This window comes from Balaenoptera physalus, assembly GCF_965194825.1.
Source record: "Balaenoptera physalus genome assembly, chromosome: 10".
Taxonomy (NCBI): Eukaryota; Metazoa; Chordata; class Mammalia; order Artiodactyla; family Balaenopteridae; genus Balaenoptera; species Balaenoptera physalus.
Genome location: NC_138889.1, coordinates 99,411,062 through 99,430,969, shown reverse-complemented (window position 1 = coordinate 99,430,969; position 19,908 = coordinate 99,411,062). Strand labels below are relative to the sequence as shown.

General features: G+C 43.5%; 1 long non-coding RNA gene across 1 annotated transcript in view; it reads left to right on the top strand.

Moving 5' to 3' along the window:
- The first annotated feature begins 448 nt into the window (after positions 1-448).
- Positions 449-19,908, top strand: part of LOC309636959 — a 59,438-nt gene continuing 39,978 nt past the window's right edge. The window contains exon 1 of the long non-coding RNA XR_014250330.1: positions 449-567. This is a non-coding gene — a long non-coding RNA (uncharacterized lncRNA). The remainder of the gene's footprint in view (positions 568-19,908) is intronic.

Here is a 19,908-nt window from a genome sequence, read left to right as displayed (position 1 = left end):
CACAGAGTGTGATCTCAGGGAGCTGCCAGAAGCTGCCAGAATGTCAGATACGTCTAAGCAACAGTCCTCACCTGGAGAAGCAAGTCATTTACTATTATGGGGCCTCTCCAGGCATAGAAGTTGGAGCCAGGAGGTCAGAAGCCAGGTGGGAATGGGAGAAAGTAACCTTCTGAGCTCATGTTAGGTTCTCTGCTGTACTGCTAGGATCTACACATCGTGGGCCCTCAATACATGTTTGTAGAATGAATGCACTGAAAGAATGAGGGAAGCAGCAGAGAGAGGAAAGGTCAAAGAGGTCTAAGAATTTTGCAAGAAGCAGCCTGGGATGTTCAGGACTCTCTGGTGTTGGGTAAGAGGGGAATCCTTGTAGTTCAAAGACGTAGGGTGAGAGAGTCACAACTGTTAAGTGGCAGGTCTCAAGAAGTTCCTTCTGCTTTGGTTTCCCAGCTTGGAAGACCTCCAGTTAGTGATTCCAGAGCTGGCCAGTCAATCTCTTCAACCAAGCCTAGTGACATCATCAATTATTGCTTCACCTCGACAGAATTCCCGGAGCAAACTTCTGGAAAAGTAAGGGGTCTGAGGGAGGGTGTGTGACAGATCCAGAGGACAGGAAAATCCCCCAGAAGCCATCCTTTAAAGCCATAAGCAAAGTGGTGGCCCAGATGACTAGATGATGCAGACAGACACTAAAAATGTGATTCGTTTTCCACATTCTGGGGGCACTCATAAATTCTCAACACTATACCCAGCCTAAACCCAGACAAACCTCCTGTTCTAAAGGCTTATGATCTAAATTCCTTGTGGAAAGTCTGTCTTTGAAATGTTTAAGGCACCTCATTTAATCCTCATTTTCACTTCAAGTCAGGTACCTCCTCCCTGAGAAACCCACCACATTTGAAGTTTGTAGCTGGCCTTCCTACTGTTTTTGCTATTTATGTGCCAATTTAAAGGGTGGAGAGAGCCACATTAGTTTAAAAATAAAACACAAATAGCAAAATGAGCCTTGGTTAAAGTAAAAACCACAGAAGGGATTTTTTTTTTTCCCTCTCATACTTTTCAGATTTTCCTAGAACCACCTTTATTTCCTCAGAGCCCAGACATAGAAAGTGAGTGGGCCTCTCCAGATGCTCTTCCAAGGGAAAGCTGAACGCCTCATTCCTATTCTCCTCTCATTGCACCTTGAGGATTTGTTTTCCTATTTTAGACAATTGAGTCTCAGACTGGGGCTCAGAAAGCTATTGAAGCCCTTGCTACACATATGGTATTTTTGAGCACTCTTAGATTTTGGTTTGTTTCTGCATGGTTTGTATCTTGCCTCTTTTGTTCAGCTGTATCACCTTGTACATTCTGGGTGATGGGTGATGGGAACATCACTTTAAAGTCAGATACTCCTGGTAGATTCCCAGCATTGCTACTTACCAGTCTTGTGACCTTACCTGTCAAATGAGAATAATGATGCACACCTCTCAGGGCTGTAATGAGGATTAAGGAGTCAAGACACAGAGAAGACTCAGCACAAAACAAGCGCTTAATACACTGTAGCTATTATAAAAAAAAAGATCCTTTTATCTCTTCGCTCCTTCCTTAACCAATCCTCTCCTATTTTGGAGAAGGAAAGAAAGTCAGTCATCTTTTCCAGTGGATGATTTTTGTCAATTTTTGCATCACCAAAGGGTCTATCAGAAGGGGAGACAAGGCTGAGTTGACTTGTAAACACCTGGGCCTTTTAATGCGATGGGATCAGTGTTCTTGCCTCTCAAGAGGTGACCAAACCAGCAGTGCAGGGACAGGGGAAACACTGAAGGCCGATGGTTGGGTGGTAGGAGCATAGAAGATGGGGAAGAGTGATCAGGAAAAGCAGGCCCAGGGCTAAGGCGAGGGGCCAGATGGGGTGTCAGCTACCCGCTTTGGGGTTCTGAGTCTAGCTCCTGCAGGCCGAGGCCCGCCCACCCCGGGGTCTGGTAACCGTGGGACCCGAGGCGCATGCGGCAGCGCCCTCTGCCGGCCTCGCGGGGCAAGCCGCCCGCCCGGCAGTTCTGCGGGTGGGACCCGGGATCCCTCTCGCTGCCTCCGCCCCCGCTCCATCCCTTCAGAGGACCTCGCGGCCCGGTCCCCGACCGGATTTCGGGAGAAGCGTCCCTATCTGACGCCTGTGGGCTGAGCAGAGACGATGCTCGGAAACATCCAATTCATCCGGGATCGGAGGCCGCGGGAACCCACCCAAAACCCGCAGAGGCTGCGCCTCTGGGACCCGGGGCCAAAGCCTGCTGGGCTGTCGGATCGCCTTTGGCCAAGACCACGGGTTCTGCGGACAGAGAGGAGCCCTGGGTTCGCTTTCTGCCTCATCCATTTTCCAGCTAGGTGACCTTGGGCAAGGTACTTAAATTTCCATGAGCCTTAATTTCCTCATCTTTAAGATGGAGAAAATGATCCCGACTTTAGTGGGTTGACATGACGATTACGTGGGATCAGACAGCCTGGGTTGGAATTCTGGCACTGACTTCAGCTAGCTGTGTGCCTGGGGCAAGTTACTTAACCTCTCTGTGCCCCGGTTCCCTGCAAAATAGGGATAATAACGGTACTTACCTCCGAGGGTTGTTGCCTGCAAAGCGCTGAACACAGTGCCTGGCACAGAGTAAGCGCTCAATAAATGGTGGCTATTGTGGTTGTCGTTATTATTGTTCTTAAGACCGCTGAGCACACGAGCAGAACTCTAGCTGGCGGCTATTATTAGTCTTTCCTGGGTCCGGCTATTTCTTTCCGGGCATTGTTAAAATCTTTTACCAGGCGCTCGCGTCCTAATCAGTAGCCGAAGGACAGCCTGCCTTCCCGAGTTTGGAAAATCGAGGTTCCCCTGGAGGAGGGCCAAGAACGCGGCCGCGGGCTGCAAGGACCGGGACCTCCCGGGAGTGTGCCTGCGCAACGCCGCCTCCGCCCGTGCCTCCATTAGCGCGCGTCAGAGCCGCAGTGACGTCGCCAGGTCCGCGGGCGGGGGGGGGGGAGGCGCGGCCTGGACACGCGGGAGCCTGGGGTGACTGGGATGGCCGTGGTGGCCCGGCCGCGCGAGTGCCCTGCCGCCCCCGGGGGCTGCGGCCGAGGCAGCCAGAGGAGCTGCGGGAAGGCCCTGGCCGGGGTTGGCTCTCCCGCGCCTGCGGGCGCTGGGCGCGCCGGGGCTCCGCCTGCATCCCCCGCGCCCCGGGCCCGCCCAGCCCCGCGCGGGGCTGACCTCCTGGCAGCCGCTCAGCGTCTGCGTGGTCTTTCCCCTCCTGTCCTCTCTTCCCCGCACCCGCCCCAATCTCATTCCTTCTCGTCCCCAGCGACACGCTCAGTTTCTTCCTCCACCTTCCTTCTGGACCAACTCATTTGCTGTGAGTGGTTATTAACCACCCACAGGAGGCGCCTCCCACTCCAGGCTCCATCTGCAGCCCTCGGCGCGCCCATTTCTTCGCTGGCCTGGCCGGACAGTTCCACTTGGCTTGCCGTGCACGCATCTCCAACTCGCCGCGTCTGGTCCATCTCAGTGATGGCAGTACCATCATCCTAGACGCCTCGCCCCTCTAAACACCTCTCCAGGCACTCTCCATTTCTTCATTCTAATTCCAGCCAGCCTGGTTTAGGGGTCCCTCTCCCATTGGCTATTAACATATTCCCCTCAAGGATCTCCCTGCTGCGCTCCCGCCTCCTTCAAATCCATCCAACACGCACCGCCAGAGCGATTACCTGCAATCATGCCTGGCCATGCCTTTCTCTGCTTAAGGCTGCCCAGCCTGGGACCCCAAGCCCTCTCTGTCTTCATGGACACTCTCCTCTGCCATTTTCTATCTGATGCCTTTCAGAGCTAGCCCTGGGTGTTGCACCACGCTGGGACCACACGATTCAAGGTCTAACGTATCTTTACTGCTGTTGGGCCCTATCAAGGGAATTTACTCCTCACTCCCCCTCCTGCCCCAGCTGGCTTCCTCTTACTCATTCCCCAAAGCTCAAGATGTGATTCACCTCTTCAAGACTGCCTTCCCTGTTCTGCTATCTGGCTGAGCGAAGTGTCTCTGGACCCCCAAACTTTCTATCCCTGCTGCTTTAGTTGTATTTGGCATAAAGGCCTGACCTTTCAGGATGGCCTCTGAGGCCCTGCCTCGTCTGTGCACTGCCCCCCACCTTCACCCACAACTCCAGCCTCTTCCTCCCTGGCTCTGGCTGCAGTGAGGGTCTCAGTTCCCAGCCTCTGTGTTCACCTTCCCATGCCAGTGGCTTTGTACAGCCTGTTCTCTCTGTCTGTACCTTTCTGCCCTTTCTCAGCTACTCAACTTTTGGCTCTCATCCTAAGTAAGCATCATTTCCTCAGACTTCCTCCCCTGACCCTCCCTCACCCACCCCCAATTCAGTTGAATTCTCCTTTGATGGATCAAAGCATACAAAAACACCTACAGAGAATAATATTCTTAACACCTGTTTATTCTGTACCCCTTCCCTGGCACCCCCCTCCTTGCCAAAGCTTAACATTTGCCGTATTTTCTTCAAATCTTTTTTTAAGGACATAAAACTTCACAGATCCAGGTAGAGTCCTCTGAACTCATTTCTGTCCCTCCCCTAAGGTACCTGCTCTCTTGCATTTGGGGTTTATCATTCTCATTTATGATTTTGAATTTTTTTACTACATATGTTTGTGCCTATAAACACTTCATAGAATTGTTTGGCATGTTTGTAAACTTTGAAGAAATGGCATTTACTGGATATATCATTGTGTAACTTGTTTTTTTCACTCAGCATTATGACTATGAAATGTAGCCACACATGTAGTTCTAGATCATACATTTTCACTGCTGATTAGGGTCCTATTGGATGAGTTCACCACACTTTACCCATCTCCTTCTGGAGGACATTCAGCTTATTTTCAATTTTTTTTCATTAGAAACAATGCTACAATTAATATTTTTTATACCCATCCCTTTGTGTGAAAGTGAGCCACCCAGGTAGATTCTTGGGTGTGGAATCGCTGGCCTCAGGTCGTGTAAATTGGCAGCTTTACTGGGCATGGCTGAACAGTTTTTCAAAGCGGTTGTACCAGTTTACACTTCGATAGCAATATATGAGTTCCCATGCTTGGCTTCCTCAACAACACTTGGTAATGTCAGGCTTTAAAACTTTTGCCAAGCTGGTGGGTGTGAAATGGTATTCCAGTGTTTTAATTTGCAATTCCCTGTTTACAAGAGAGACTGAGCATACTTTCATGTGTTTACTGGCTATTTGCCTTTCATCTTTTTTAAATTGCCTCTTGGTTTATTTGACAGTGCTTCTATTGGATTATCTCTTATTATGTGTAGGAGTTCTTTATATATTCTGGGTACTAATTCTTTGTCAGGCTGTAGCCCATCTGGTATCTTCTACTCCACTCAAGCACAGTTTTAAATCTGTGTGATTGATTAATGGCTGACTTTCCCACTAGACTATAAGCTCCATGAGAAGAGGGACCAACCCCCGAAAGGCATGCAGTATCTAACACATACCGGGACTTAATAATAAATATTTCTGTACTGAGGTGTATTGACATTATTTGTCTTTTCACATGCTCATCACTTCACCCCTCATCCTCAGTGACCCACAAGGCTGTAAACTCCTTGAGAGCAGGAATCTGGAGCTATTTTATTCATTTTTCATGTCTCCATCTTTGTATCTATCACAACATAATACCTCTGGCACAGAATATATATCCAGTCATTTTTGCTTAATTTCCTTTGAGCTTTCTCTTTCTCTTCTTTCCTTTCTCCTTAACCCATCTTCTATCCCTAAGCCCAGTTATATTATCTATAAAATGAAGGAATATGAAAACCTTCTCAGCTGTTTGTGAGAATCACACGATACAATGTATTCGAGGAAGTAGAGCAGTGCTTAGCACACAGTTAGCGCTCAATAAGTGGTGACTTTCATTATTCCCAGAACAATCATTTTGGTGACTAAAGATACACTCTATTTAATTTTAACAGCAGAGTTCTTTCAGAGAGAGAATAAAACTGAACTTCCTGAAGATCTGGTGAGCGGTTTTTTTCCCCTCCCTTTATTGGCATTTGACCCACTATATAAGGCTCAGTCCCAACACGATCTCTGAAAAGCATCAAATATCATTCTTCTCCCTTTCTTTTATAAATTCCAGACATATCAAAGGCATATGAACCATACATAGAATTCAAACCTTTAAGTGGAAACATATAAAGGCCAATTCCACATCTTTGGCCAGAAGTCAGAGAGCAGAAAAAAGGTCTGTCAGTGATACCAGAAGTGGGATTTAGTGGTTGCAGCCAGGGACAAAAGCAGAATTCTTACATCTGTTTCCTACATCTGCCATTGATTGTGTGACCTTTGATCTATTTATAAAATGAAGATAATAATTCTTGCTTTTTCTGGAGGTTGAACTTCATTAATTACTCATTTTAAAATGCTTTGAGATCCTCAACATGAAAGGCAGTTTGGCTATATTTTTTTTTTTTTTTTTTTTTTTTTTTTTTTTTATATTTTTTTTTAAATTTATTTATTTTTATTTATTTATGGCTGTGTTGGGTCTTCGTTTCTGTGCGAGGGCTTTCTCTAGTTGTGGCAAGCGGGGGCCACTCTTCATTGCGGTGCGCGGGCCTCTCACTATCACGGCCTCTCTTGTTGTGGAGCACAGGCTCCAGACGCGCAGGCTCAGTAGTTGTGGCTCACGGGCCCAGTTGCTCCGCGGCATGTGGGATCCTCCCAGACCAGGGCTCGAACCCGTGTCCCCTGCATTGGCAGGCAGATTCTCAACCACTGCGCCACCAGGGAAGCCCAGTTTGGCTATATTTAAACAGCGCTCCCAAGAGGTAAATGGCCCAGCAACATCTGTCCAAGCAGCTCGGGAATCTGATCTCCATTTTACCAGAAAGTGAGGCCCGGGAAGGCAGATTGTTGGTCCAGAGTTGTAAGTTGCCGACAGACACGGGGAAACCCCCTTCTTCTCCAGCCCCAAGCTCGCAGGAATGAGAAATCTCAGGGCAGCCTTATTTGATCAAGATGTAATGCTACTCGGAGGCCCGTCATCTCTAGGGTTTCATCGCCACATGAGGAAAGCAGGTGGCCGCACTGGGCCCACTGCAACGTGAGCCCACCGGCGAGAACAATTAGAGCCACGGTGACCGTGGGCAGCGGCCTCTCCCCAGAAGGCTCAGAGGAACTTTGCTGAGGGATGTAACAGGAAAAGGTGGGCTGAACCCAGAAAGCAGCGTAGGCAGGGCCCCTCTGGAGGCTGACTTTCTCCTCAACTCAGAGATCTGGGAAAGGGACCTGAAAGAAAACAACGGAGAGGGCTGAGATCCTTGTCTGACAGCTCTGCGTGGTAGCATCCGAGGGTTGAAGTGGCCCCTACCGCGGCTGTTAGAACTAGCGACAACTGTGCGGTGGTTTGAGGAGAGACCCCTGGAGCCAGAAGATCAGGCTTTAAAATCCAGCTGCAAACTTACCAGCCGTGCAATTTTGTCTCTGAGCCTCAGCGCCCCAACTAGGGGTAGGGATAATAATACACCAACTTGTCAGGGTTGTTAGGAAGATTAAACAAGACAAGGCACGTGACAGTGTGCCACTTGTGGAAGGGATTCAATCACTACTCATGAGAAAGATGAAAACACTACAAACTCATTTATGACTGAGCAGAGTTCTCTCCCTTTCCTTACAGAAGTTTTCCCCTCTTTATTCTTAAGCTAGTACTTGTACATGATTTAAACAAACAAACAAACAACCAGAAAACCAAAACTACAACATTACGAAAGAGGATTCAGTGAAAAGTGAGTGTCTCATTGAAACCTCTTTTTTTTTTTTCTTTTCTTTTTCTTTTTTTTTATGGCTGCGCAGCTTGCAGGATTTTAGTTCCCTGACGAGGGATCAAACCCATGCCCCCTGCAGTGGAAGCACAGAGTCCTAGCCACTGGACCACCAGGGAATTCCCTTATTTGAACCTCATTGCCCATTTCTCCTCCCCTGGTGGCAATAAATATTATCAGGTTCTGGTGTATCTTTCCAGAGATAGTGTATGCACATATAAGGATCTGCCTGGATTTTGAACTTTGCCTTTTGTTTTTTTACTAAACAATGTATATATATATATTTTTTGGCCGCGCCAAGTGGAACTTCCCTGACCAGGGATTGAAGCCGTGTCCCCTGCATTGGAAGTGAGGAGTCTTAACCACTGGACCACCAGAGAAGTCCTAAACAATCTATCTTGAAACTAATTCACTATCAGTATATATAGGGCTACCTTATTCTTTTTAAGGCTACATAGTATTACACTTCATTTATTCAGCCAGTCCTCTACAGTTAGACATTTAGCCTGTGTTAGTTTTATTTATTTATTACCACCAATTTAGTGGCTTAACAACAGCACAAATCTATTATCTTACAGTTTTGTACATCAGAAGTCTGAAATGAGTCTTGCTGGGCTAAAATCAAAGTGTTGGCAGGATTTCCTTCCCTTTGGAGACTCTAGGTGAGAATCTGTTTCCTTGTCCATTCTAGCTTCCAGACGCATCTAGACACTTCTAGACCTGCATTCCTTGGCTGTGTCCCCTTCCTTCATCTTCAAAGCCAGCAACCATTGGTAGAGTTTTTCTCAAGTCCCATTATTCTGACTGTCCTTTTATGCTTCCCTCTTTCACTTTTAAGGACTCTTATGATTGCATTGAGCCCACCTGGATAATCCAGGATAATCTCCCTATTTTGAGGTCAGCTGTTTAGCAATCTTAATTCCATCTGCAACTTTAATTCCCCTTTGCCATGCATATTCACAGGTTCTGGGGATTATGATGTGGACATTTTGGGGGGGCATTATTCTGCTAACCCCAAGGTTATTGCCTGTCTTTTACTATTACAAACAGAACTAATGAATGTCCTTGTATAAATGTCACTTCCTACCTGTGAGATCAAGTCTGAGAAGCAGTGTCTGTGTGAAAGGGCATGCATTTAAAAATTTTTGGAAGGTATTGTCAAATTTTGCTCTAAAGGGATTGTACGAATTTGCACACCTACCACTAATGTACCAGTGCAATTAAAAAAATTAGTTGCCTTTATTATTTTAGAGCAGTCTTAGGTTTACAGAAAAATTGATCAGAAAGTACAGTTCTCATATACCTCCTTCCCATAGTTCCCCCTCTTATATACATGTTATATTACTGTGCTACTTTGTTATAATTGATGAACTGATGTTGATACATACATTATTATTAACTGAAATTCCTAGTTTACACTAGGATTCACTCTTGGCATCCTACGTTCTATGGGTTTTGACAAATGTATAATGACATGTACTCACAATTATAGTGTCATACACGATAGTTTCACAGCCCTAAAAATCCCCTCTGTTCTGCTTATTCATCCCTCTCTCTTTCCCACCCTAAACTCCTAGCAAAGACTGATATTTTTATTGTCTCCATAGTTTTGCCTTTTCCAGAATGTCATATAGTTTGAATCATATAATATGTAACCTTTTCAGATTGGCTTCTCTCACCTAGCAATGTACATTTAAGATCCCTTCATGTCTTTTTGTGGATTGATAGCTCTTTTTTTTTTTTTTAATTAATTAATTAATTTATTTATTTTTGGCTGTGTTGGGTCTTCGTTTCTGTGCGAGGGCTTTCTCCAGTTGTGGCAAGCGGGGGCCACTCTTCATCGCGGTGCGCAGGCCTCTCACTATCGCGGCCTCTCTTGTTGCGGAGCACAGGCTCCAGACGCGCAGGCTCAGTAGTTGTGGCTCACGGGCCTAGTTGCTCCGCGGCATGTGGGATCCTCCCAAACCAGGGCTCGAACCCGTGTCCCCTGCACTAGCAGGCAGACTCTCAACCACTGCGCCACCAGGGAAGCCCTCTTTTTTTTTTTAATCGCTAAATAATAGTCCATTGTATGGAGGTACCACATTTTGTATAGCCATCACCTATTGAAGGACATCTTGGTTGCTTCCAAGATTTGGCAATTCTGAATAAAGCTGCTATAAACATCCTTGTGCAGGTTTTTGTGTGGACATAAGTTTTTCAACTGTGCCAATTTTTTCACACCTTTGAATACGCAGTATTTTAGCAAACTTCTTCATCTTGGCTAACCTGATAGAGGACAGTGGTATCTAGTCATTGTTTTAATGTACATTTCTTTAATGAAGAGTGAAATTTGACATCTTTTTATATTTATATTTTAATTTTTGGCAATGGTCTGCTCATGTTTATTCTTCTAGTGGCTTGCTTTCTTTTTTTTAAGTGAGTGGTACAATCTTTTTATATAACAAGGAAATTGGAAATTTGTTTTATATTTTTATAAATATTTTGTCCAGTTTATGATGTTTTTTGATTTTTTTCCATGTTGAAATTTAAAATATTTATAAGTCAAATTTATACCTTTTGTTTTCTTTTGAGGCCTTTGCGGTTTGTGTCTTGACTTTCCCACTTTGAGACTGTAAAAAATTCTCCTGATTAATTCTCATGTTTTTATGGTTTTAATCTTTACATTTAAGTCTTGGATACATCTGGGTATACTTAGTTGAAAGGAGCAAGGTAAGGTTCCAAGTGCTGCCCTCCCCTCAGCCCACCCCCCCATTGTTAACCCATCAAGGAATGTTGTTCCAGTATCATTTTCAGAAGAATCCATCTTTTCTCTTATTGGAAATGCCACCTTGATTATATATTAAATTCTAGTGGGTAATTGTATCTTTTCTAGTCTTTTGAGCTATTTTGCTTACCAAAGTTTTCCACTATTTTTTAAATTAATTAATTAATTAATTTTATTTTTAAAATTTATTTTTGGCTGCGTTGGGTCTTTGTTGCTGTGTGCAGGCTTTCTCTAGTTGCAGTGAGTGGGGGCCACTTCGTTGCGGTGCGAGGGTTTCTCACTGCAGTGGCTTCTCTTGTTGCAGAGCACGGGCTCTAGGCATGCGGGCTTCAGTAGTTGTGGCATGCGGGCTTCAGTAGTTGTGGATCAAAGGCTCTAGGGCACAGGCTCAGTAGTTGTGGTTCGTGGGCTCTAGAGCGCAGGCTCAGTAGTTGTGGCGCACGGGCTTAGTTGCTCCGCGGCATGTGGGATATTCCCAGACCAGGGCTTGAACCCGTGTCCCCTGCATTAGCAGGTGGATTCTTAACCACTGCGCCACCAGGGAAGCCCCTTCCACTATTTTTTTAATAACCTATTTACTGGGATATAATTCACGTACTATAAAATTCACCCCTTTAATTATACCATTCAGTGTTTTTAGTATATTCACCGAGTTGTATAGCCAACACTGCTCTCTAATCTCACAACATTTTCATCCCCCCACAATGAAACCTTGTACTCATTAGCAGTCACTCTCTACTCCTTCCTGCCCCTAGCTCCTGGCAATCACTAATCTTCTTTTGGTTTCTATGGGTTTGTCTATTCTGGACATTTCATATAAATAGAATTATCTGGTATGTGGCATTTTATGATTGACTTCTTGCACTTAGCACAATGTTTTCAAGGTTCATTCATGTTGAGGCATGTATCAGTACTTCATTCCTTTTTTTTTTTTTTTGCTGTGGACCATTGTCAAAGTCTTTATTGAACTTGCTACAATATTGCTTCTGTTTCATGTTTTTGGTGTTTTGGCCACGAGGCATGCGGGATCCTAGCTCCCTGACCAGGGATCAAACCCTCACCCCCTGTATTGGAAGGCGAAGTTCCAACCACTGGACCGCCAGGGAAGTCCCCTTCATTTATTTTTTATTGGCATATAATATTCCATTGTATGGCTCTACCACATTCTATTTACCCATTCATCAATTGATGTACATTTGGATTGTTTCCACTTTTCGGCTATTATAAATAAGGCTGCTATGAACATTTGTGTACAAGTTTTTGTGTAGATATATGTTTTCAATTCTCTTGGGCATACATAGAGGAGTGGAATTGCTGGGTCACATGGTAACTCTGTGTTTAACATTGTGAAGAACTGCCAGAATGTTTTCCAGAGTGGCTGCATTATTTTCATTCTTAACAGCACTGTATGTGGGTTCCAATTTCTCCACATCCTCACCAATACTTGTTAATGTTTGTCTTTTTGATCTTAGCTATCCTTGTGATTGTGAAGTGGTATCTGATTGTGGTTTTGATTTGCATTTCCCTAATGACTAATAGTGTAGGACAACTTTTCCTGTGCCTATTAAACATTGTATATCTTGTTTAGATACATTTCTATGTAAATTCTTTGCCCATTAAAAAATTTAGTTATTTAACTTTTTTATTGAGTTGTAAGAGCTCTTTATATATTCTGTCTCTTATCAGATATATGATTTGCAAATATTTTCTCCCATTCTGTGAGTTGTATTTTCACTTTCTTAATGGTGTCCTTTGAAGCACAAAAGTTTTTAATTTTGATGAGGTCCAATTTATCTATCTTTCCCTTTTGTTGTTTTAGTGTCATATCTAAGAAACTACATTATATTTTAATGTTTGGCAAAGAGTCTATCCTCACTTCCCGCCCCCCCCCCCGCCCCCCTGGACTATTCTTGCATGCTTATTTTTTTTCATGTGAACTTTAGAATCAACTCATGTTGTTCCAAAAGCAATTCTTTCAGTATGTTTTAAAAATTGGAATCACTGTAAATATGAATGATTTGTGAGAACTGACATCTTTACAACAGTACCTCTTCCTATTCAAAAACAGGATATGTCTTTACATTTATTCAGACTATTAAGTCCTTCAGTAGCATTCTAAAGCATTCTTCTTATAGATTTAGCACATTTAAAATAGTTGTGTTTTTTGCTGTTGCTCATATGAATGGAATCTTTTCTTATATTTTCTAACTGGTTGCTGATTGCATGTAAGAAAGCTACTCACTTTTGTATATCAGTCATATAACCAGTCATCTTATTTTATTGATATTGAATGATTTTATTGATAATGACCGAGTTATGTTTTCTAGATATACAGTCATATCATCTAAAAATAATGATAATTTTGCTTTCTCCTTTCCTGTTTTTATACTTCTTACTTCTCTCTGTTTTCTAATTGTATGGGCCAGCACTTCTAGAACAGTGTTAATAACGATGGTGTTAGTGGAAATCTTTACTCTGCTCCTGACCCTACAGGAAATGCTTCTAGGTACAGACTTTGCAGAGAGGCAGCTGTCAGTGTCTCTTTCTGAGTCTTTCTTTTACTGTGTTCTCTCTGTCAGGTTTCACAGTGTTATGCTAGCTTTCATAAAAAGAATTTGGAAGTTTTCCTGCTTTCTCTTTGCTCTGGAACAATTTAAATAGCAGGTAGAATTCACCCATGAAACCGTCTGGACTTGACACTTTTTGTGGGTATAGCTCTTTGAAAACATCCTCAATTTATTCTGTGGTATTTCGTATGTTTCAGGTTTTTTGGAGTATACATTTTAAAACTCTTCTAAATTAGTTGTAATATTTTCTATTTCCTAGAAAATTATCTATTCAACTCAGGGCTTTCAACATTTTGGCTTAGGTTGACCAAGGTAAATGCTTATGATTTTATTAATTAGTTTGGTATCTGTAGTGGTTTCCCAACTCTCATTTCTTATTTTGGGTATTTGATCTTTAAAAAACTGGTGGGAGATCTTCCACTACGAGGCTGCCTGTTTATATGGCCAGTCTGAGGCTGAGGGTTCCCGAGAGTGAAATCTCCCAATGACCAGCCAACTTGGTTTTGTTTGAGATGATGTAAGACAGACACTCCTTCGTGTACATGGCTTTTGCTGTGATCAGTTGAGTGTTTGGCACGTGCCAGACCCTGTGCTAAACTCTTTATGTGTATTTTCTCATTTAATTTTCACACCATCCCACAATATAGGTAATATGGCATTATTCCCATTTTATCGACAAGGAAACAGAGACTCAGAGAGATTAAATAACTCGCCCAAGGTCCCACAGCTGGTGGCCGGTAAAGCTGGGACTCTGACCAGGTCTGTCCACCTCAGGACTCATTCTAAGTAAAGGGCCTTCTTCCGCAGCCCCTACTCCCACTCTGCACCTGCCTTTTACCTCACCTGGTGTCAGCAGCACAGGAATGGCAGCAGTTTGTGGACTTCTAACTCAGGCCTGTGTTTTCTGGACTTCTGAGGTGCCTCATAGTGTGACCCCCACTCCATCTCTTAGATAATTTTTGAGGGCTGGCTCTGGGCCAGCCACGGTGCTAGGCGCTGGGAAAACGGCTCTTATAATCTGGTGTGGAGGGATCTGTGTCACCGGTTAAGTAAGATTCTCATTTAAATGGCAGAAACAAACCAAACCAAAACAAAACAAAAAACCAACCATCAAATCATTGTGCCTTGAGGTACAATTGTAGAGAGAGCCCAGGACTAGTTTGAATCATACATGTCTGACCCTTAATAGCTGTGTGACCATGACATGCCACTTTATGCCGCTGGGCCTCCGTTTCCACATCTATAAAATGTGGATAACATCACACATTTTTCACATTCTAGGGATGCATCTTACAGTTGATGGTGTCTCTCAAGGATACTTGGCAGTGTTGGTTTTTATTTTTTTTAAATTTTCTTATTGTTACATAAAATAGTGGTGTGTCCTATTGATGATCTTAGATCTGATGACATATGATAGTAATCACATGGTTGCTGTGAGAGTGAAATGAGATCATATAAAGTGGAAAACCCCATACAAATTCAGGTAAAGCAGTGCAAGAAGCACTGGCGGCAATTCTAATCCCAAATCTGTTATCACTATCTTGCTGGATGACCGCAGGCAAATTACCCCTGTTGTGTGGTCCCCACATTTCCTTCTCTGGACTTCCTTCTCAGCAAAATGAGAGATTTATTTAATTCATTAATTCAGCCAACATGTCCTGAGCACATTTTCTGGGCCAGGCACGGTGCCCCTCGGGGAGGACTTGGCTCAGCAGAGTGAGGGAACAAGACTTTCCTTGTGCACAGTGCTCTGGTAAAGGTAGAGACGGGAAGGGTGAGCTGATCTCATGCGGTTCTAGCTTTAATTTCTGTCCTTCTGGAACTAGGAGGAGGGCCAGATAGGACAGGTGTGTTTGGGGATGCCAAGTGGTATAGGGGTTAATGTACAGCCTATGGAGCTGAACAGTCTTGGACCAGCTCTGTCACTTTCTAGCTGTGTGACCTTCGGCCAATGACTTAACCTCTCTGAGCCTCAGGAGCCTTAACTGTAAAATGAGAGTGACAAGAGTTGCTGTCTCCCAGGGTTGTTATGAGTATTGAATGAAATGCAGTATGTAGAGCGCTCAGCTCAGTGCAGACCAGTAACCAAGCAATTAATGAATGGTAACCTGCCTTCCTCCCTGCTGCTCTCCCTCTTTCCTTCCTTCTTTCTCCTTCCTGTTCTTCCTTTTCTACCTCTCCCTCCTTGCCCCCCTCCTTCTCCCCCATTTACCTGCTGTTTTTGAGAAACAAAAACTTACTGTGCAGGAATCCCCTGTCCAAACCTTCCCACTTTGTATTTGGAGGTCAGCACAGAAAAAATGACTCTGCTGCATAGATTGGCCTCTCCCATTGCTGGCCTTTGCAGTGACTTCTATCCTTGCTGGAAGTTTCTGATATCTGTCTGCCATGACTGCCCAGCAGCCAAAGGGTCTCAAGCAGGATGTTTTCCTCTGTGAGGCAGGGTGGACACAGAGCCCAAGGCCTAGGGACTTTTCAAGGGCCTGGGGAAAAGTTTGAGATCTGAAAAAAGTTATTGGCACCAAAATAGGAAACGGAAACTGTAAAATCAAGAAGTGTTTAATTAAAAATCTACAAAATGTAACATTGTGTTCACTCATTAATTGTTAAAATTTAGTGTTTCTTTATATATATATTTTAATAATTTTGTTTATTTGGGGACTCTTTTTTTCTTTTTTTAAAGAGATTGGAGTTTATTTATTTATTTTTGGCTGTGTTGGGTCTTCGTTTCTGTGCGAGGGCTTTCTCCAGTTGTGGCAAGCGGGGACCACTCTTCATCGCGGTGCGCGGGCCTCCCACCATCGCGGCCTCTCTTGTTGCGGAGCACAGGCTCCAGACGCGCAGGCTCAGTAGTTGTGGCTCACGGGCCTAGTTGCTCCGCGGCATGTGGGATCTTCCCAGACCAGGACTCGAACCCGTGTCCCCTGCGTTGGCAGGCAGATTCTCAACCACTGCGCCACCAGGGAAGCCCCGTGTTTCTTTATATTTGAAAACAATTTATAGGTTGGATTTTACTCACTTTGTAAGAGTTCCCCAATATGCACGATAGTTACTGAGAAATTATTGCCAATTGTAAATTAAGTGAGTTGTTCACCAGTTGTAAATTAAATGAGTAGGTTTAGCCAAATTCAGTAGCAAAAGTATTAAAAACCCTTTCAAAAATTTTACCGGTAAAATTGTTAATATGGAATATTTTAGGTATTTTATACAATACAAGGCCTCTCTAGGGCCTGGGAAAGTCTTTAAAATGCGTTATGCTGTACATGGGAGGCCATTAACCCTCTTTTTAGTTCTCCTATATTTTTCCCTAGGATAGCTGATTATTCTAACCTTTTGTAAGACATCTGATGTTTAGAATTTGTAATAATTTTTTGAAAATGTTCACAATGTAATAAAAAATTGCAGGATATTAATCTATAGATCAGTTAGAGCTCAAGTTAAAAAAAATTCATACATGCATTAAAAAAAAAGACTAGAAAGAAATATACTAGAACGTTAACAGACTCTCTCGGTAGAAAAACGTGCATAATTAGCTTTTCTTTTTTATAGTTTTCAGACTTTCCAAATTTTCTACAATGAAAATGCATTACAATCAGAAAAACAATTTTTGGTAGTTAAAAAAATTTTTTTTCTTACTACAAAAGTAATTTATGCTCATTATAGAAAAATCACAAAATACATACAAGCATAAGGAAGGAAAAGAAACATGCAAATTCCACCCACCCAGAGACAACCACTGGGTCCTTCCAGACCTTTTTTATGCATACATAAACATTTATATTTTTATCACAAAACGGGATCATTCTGTACATAGTACTGTTTTGAAAACTGCTTCTTTCCCTCACAGTGTATATTGAGAACATTTTTTTTTAATGTCAACAGCACATTTCTACAAGATTATTATAATGGCAGCATACCACCACATTTTAAGGAGGAACCATAATTTACTTAACCTCTAATTATTAGACATGAATGCTACTTCCCAGTTTTCTCTATTACAAATGGTACTGTAATGAAAATATTTTAAAGCACCTAAGAATCCTTCATTTTCACAAGGAAATCATAAAACACTACCTGACATTTATTTTTTGAATGATGCCAGGCTCTGAGGATCCAAAGGTGTTTAAAGGTAGTGATTCCTGCTGTGAAGGAGTTTCCAGTTTGGCAGGAGACAGTGGCAGGAGCCATGAGCTCTGCCTGAGAAAGCCAGGAAAGGCTTCTCTGGGAGGGTCACACTGAGCTGAGACTTGACTGAGTGGGAGTTCACCAGGAACACAGGGTAGGGGGAGCAGGGAGACCTTCACAGGCACAGAGAACAGGACAGGAGAAAAAGGGAAAGTAGCATTTAATCTAGAGCCTGGGATGTGCTGGCCACTTTCACGTTTTCTCATTTAACCCTCACATCAACACTGCAAAGGTACCGCTATGATTCCTACTTTCCAGCCAAAGAAACTGAGGGTACTGGGCTTGTTTACCTAGAGATAGAGCCAGGATTTAGACACAGGTCTCACTTACTCTAAAATCCAAGCTCTTTCTTTTCTTTTCTCTGATGATAGCAGAGGCAGTCCTGTGCTCCCAAGGAAGGTAATCCCTGGCCATTTTAAGGCCTGTGCTACCCCCCGATGTAAAGAAGTACTTAAGTTCCAACCCACTTTGGTCTTTTCCTAACAGAGCTTGAAAGAGAAGTGGGAGCATCCAGCCGCCATCTTGGGTGCTGTGTTTTGCCACCGCTTGACTAAGCTGTCCTCTCTCCACTATATCTTGGCACAAAGAGCAAACTTAGGCTCAGAGTGGTGTGTTCTGGGGATGGTGAGACATTCAGTGGAGCAGGAGTGTGGGAGCTGGGGCTGGGATTGGGGAGAAGTGGAGGGTAAGCCGAAGAGGTGGGCCATGCTAAGGCCCATGTTCCTGATGTTTGCTAGGGAATGGCATGGTTAAACCGTTCCTTAGGAAGAAGAGCCAGACCGCTCGAGAGAGGATGGTTTGGCCTCCAGGGAGCTGGTGTTGGAGAAAATATGACATGGACCAAAAATAACAATAGTTAACATTTTTTGATTGCCAGGCGCTGTTCTAAGCATTTCAAATATTTTAATTCTCTTAATTCTTGCTATTGTTATCCTTGTTTTCCAGGTGAGAAAACTGAAGCCCAGAGAGGTTAAGTAACTTGTCTAAGGGCACACAGTAAGTGGAAAAGCTAAGATTTAGACTGAGGCAGCCTACTCTTAACCTTTAATCTAGTTTAGCCCTTGCAAAGCTGAATGAAGCCACCTGTTAGCTCCAGGAAGACAGGGGAGGGGAGAGCGGGGGTGGGCCTTTGTAAGTCTGATCACCAGCGCAGAGCCCAATTTCTGAAACATAATGCACTGTCAATAAATATGATTTATTAATATTTATTATCATAATAGTATAATTAAAGAACACTATATTAATGTATATTATAATTGTATATAATATTATAATAATATTAATGATTAAATGTGGATGAGATTTACCTGAATTAAAACAGTGGCATGGGGGTGGAAGGGAAGAATGTTTCTGAATTAGAATTGCAGGATTTGGTGACAAGACATGGGGTGAGGAGTGGAAGGGGAGGATTCTGGGTGGATGACTTGGTTTCCAGGTTGGCGAGCAGGAGGATGGTGGTGTCATTAATGAGGCTCCGTGAGAAGGGGGTTGTGGAAGAGCGCTGTGCTTGGGCCATATTAACTCGAGGGGCCCGTGGACTTTAGCCTTGGCCCTGAAGAGCACCTCCCGTGGGAAATATATAAAGCTTGTTCTTCTGGTTTTGATAGCAAAATTAACAGGTTTACAAACTTCTCACATGCTAATTAAGAAACTAATTAAAACCCATCAGTTCTAAAAGGCATATGGTTTACTTAAGGTTGATCCAAGATTGATGTTTGCTAAAAACAATGTTTTAATAACTCATAAAATGAATTGGCTCTAATAATACTAGCATGGTGTTCTAATTTACTGGTTATGTTTCACATGTGTTTTTTTCCATTTGGAAGAAATTAAATGAGATAGCCTAGATAAAAATGCCTAATGCCTCATGATCATTTAAAATTAGTTTCCTTGTCCTTGAGCTCCACAGCAACTCTGTGCAGTAGGTAAGGTCTTTATCCCCCTTTTACTGATGAGGAAACAGGCATAATTAAGAGAAGTTAAGGGACAAACATAAGAAGCTTCTGCAAGGAAGTAGAAAAGTCAGAACTCATACGTAGCTCCCCCACTATTACTGTAAAATAAATTATCCCCAAACTTAGCAGCTTAAAATAGTAAATATTTATCTCACACAGTCGCTGACAGTCTGGAACCTGGGAGTGGCTTAGCTGGTGGTCTGGCTCAGGGTCTCTCATGAGGTTGCTGTCAAGCTGTTGGCTGGGACCTCAAGGTCTGAAAGCTTGACGGGGGCTGGAGGTTCCACTTCCAAGCTCACTCATGTGGCTTTTGGCAGGAGGCCTCAGTTCTTCTCTATAGGGATGCTCATGACATAGCTTTACCCAGATTGAGGGATCTGAGAGAGAGAGAGAGAGAGGAGAAGAAGAAGAAGAAAAGTGAGAAAAAGCAACTAAGATGGAATTCTTTATAACCTAATCTCAGAAGTGACATTCCATCAATTCTGGCATATTCTACTCCTTAGAAGTGAGTTACTAGGTCAGTCTACACTCTAGGGGAGGGGACTTCACAAGGGTGTGAAAGCCACGAGGAAGGGATCATTGGGGACCATGTTAGAAGCTGCCTA